A 2351-nucleotide genomic window follows, 5' to 3' on the forward strand; every position below is an offset into this window, starting at 1 on the left:
TTCTCCTGGATTCCTGCACTCTTCACGGATTCATCTTGCACTCACGAGGGATTACCACTGGATCACCGCACCAGCACCTGCTGCCCACCGAGGTCCCTGCGTCACCACGCCATCAGCGTTTGTGTCTGCCCACCTGTCCCGCTGTGTTGGCGATTGTCTTTGTGCTGTGTTTCTGACCCACTGAGTGTTTTCAATAAAGAGCGTTGTTGCATATACATCCTGTCTGTCATCCGTTACATGCAGGAAATGATGTCACAGTGTGGCTGCTATAGACCTTATGTAGCCCCGCTCCTTTTCAGCGCTGCGCTCGTTGTCTTTTGACTTCCGGTCTGTATTTTCACAGCGATTTTGCGTGTTTATTAATGAACGGCTCGTTTTTAAATTTTCCCGGTCGACTGACATTTGTTAAGTCATCTGCTTTAAACTTTACAGTCCTCATGATAACTTTCGTTAACTTTACATTAAGTAAATCCACTTCAAAAGCGAATTACTCCTCGACAGCAATGCCATAGAAATATACAGAGCGAGCGCAGAAACGGAAGTTAAAAGACAATATTCTAAAGATGGCGGCGCCCTCGTTTCTCTGGCGCATAAGGTCTAAACAGTAAATTCTCAACCCATGAAGAAACTTCACATTTTTTATCAGTGTTACATATTTCTGTTTTAACCGATTTAAGAGCAAAATATTTGTTAGCATCTGTAAAAAATTGTGTTGATTACATTTTATTTTATTGTTTTGATATGTTTGGCATGATTTCATGTCTGGACTCATCTGTAACGATAACCAGCTGGAGTGCCCTTGAAAGCCTCCAGAGGGCACTCCACACCAGACTATCATGTTTCACTCACAAACTACATTTCCCATAACTCACTGCCCGGACTCATCATCACTTATCACATTCACCTGTACCTCATTCACTGATTGCATTCACCTGTCTCATCCTGTTAGTCTGTCTGTTTATACCATGTTCATTCATTCACTCACCGCGAAGTCTTGTTTGTGTCACACTGCATTTCTGAGCGTTTTCCCTGTTTTCATGTCTCTTGGTTTTTTGGATTTCTTGCCTGTTCCCTGGATTACTCTTTTGCCTCTGACCCCTGCCTGTTTTGATTGTTTGTTTGTTTATTTGTTTGTTTGGACTGCCTACCTGTGTTTTGACCCATTGCCTGTACTTTGGATTGCGCCTTAAATAAAAGCTGCATTTGGATCTGAACCTTCGTGTCTCCGAGCAGTTCGTGACATCATCAAACAAGATGTGAATTCATTATATGACCTGTTTAAGTTTTCCTATTAATATTCAGACCACATGACTGTATACCAGCATGTGTGCATCTCATGTCAGCGGATATTATCAGCCGATCTCTTGAGCAGGTGCAGAAACCCTGCCGTGGATCATAATTCTGCTGCTTTCAGAGCTTTTTGTATTGTGTCACGACTGCACATCACACCGTGTAAACTAGCAGCGCAGAAATACATCGCACTGTCATTGAGAGCAAGAGCTTCGATTTGTAAGGATCCATTCTTGGTTCCGTCACCATTCAAACTGATTTTTCCCTTAAAATTATCCTCTGTATAATAATTTGTATTCCAGATATATCCCAGTAATGTCAATTCATGTCCACGTGTTTGTTTGTACCAGAGGATAATAGTGTAAGATGCGATGTTGTGTGTGCAGACAAGTTCTGCAGAATCTCTCTCGGTTTTAATTAGATTCGAGGGACTTTGTTGAACACTGCCATTGACAACAGAACCTGTGAAAAGAAATGATAAATGGTGTAAGAGCACACTGCACTATTACTAAACACTCCCTTTAAACTCATTTTTTATATGATACAATATTTACCTGTAAGCCAAAGTAGCGAGACAAGGAGAACTCTGATCATGTTGATATAGACTGGAGAAATATTGTAAGTGAAAAAAATATCAAGTTTGGTTTGATGTAATTCCTCTTCCCCTTTTAGTGTTGCAACATGATCATGCCTTTATTCTAGTATGGACCCTCAGCGCCTCCTATCCACAGCTTTTGTGATTACAACAATTTCCTGCCATGCATTTAGACTGAAAGAAGTGTACAAATGAAAATGTTAAAATGTTTTTTTGCATGTTTCTGAATCAATACTTGAATCAGATTTTTTACAAGAACAAAGAAACAATTACCATGAAGAACTGAGAAATTAGAATGAATAAAAAGGTTTCAAATGTATTTATACTTTGTGTTGTTGTGTGTCATGTGCTCCATATTCTCTCCTTGGCATTATGAGGAAGTGCATGCTGATAGGCTGACTTTAACAGACTTGCACCCTTGTCATAGAAGAGTAAAATCTTTGTCATAGTTGGTTAAATTATGAAA

At 39.9% G+C, this 2351-nt stretch overlaps 1 long non-coding RNA gene across 1 annotated transcript; it reads right to left on the reverse strand.

Moving 5' to 3' along the window:
* Positions 1 to 603: 603 nt before the first annotated feature.
* Positions 604 to 2050, reverse strand: LOC309478621. The gene is made up of 3 exons (XR_014199060.1): positions 1845 to 2050; positions 1242 to 1752; positions 604 to 767 (listed from the first exon to the last, which is right to left on the reverse strand). It is a non-coding gene; the product is annotated as an uncharacterized lncRNA (long non-coding RNA).
* Positions 2051 to 2351: the final 301 nt, after the last annotated feature.

The sequence above is a fragment of the Leuciscus leuciscus genome (genome assembly GCF_965113295.1).
Source record: "Leuciscus leuciscus genome assembly, chromosome: 17".
NCBI lineage: Eukaryota > Metazoa > Chordata > Actinopteri > Cypriniformes > Leuciscidae > Leuciscus > Leuciscus leuciscus.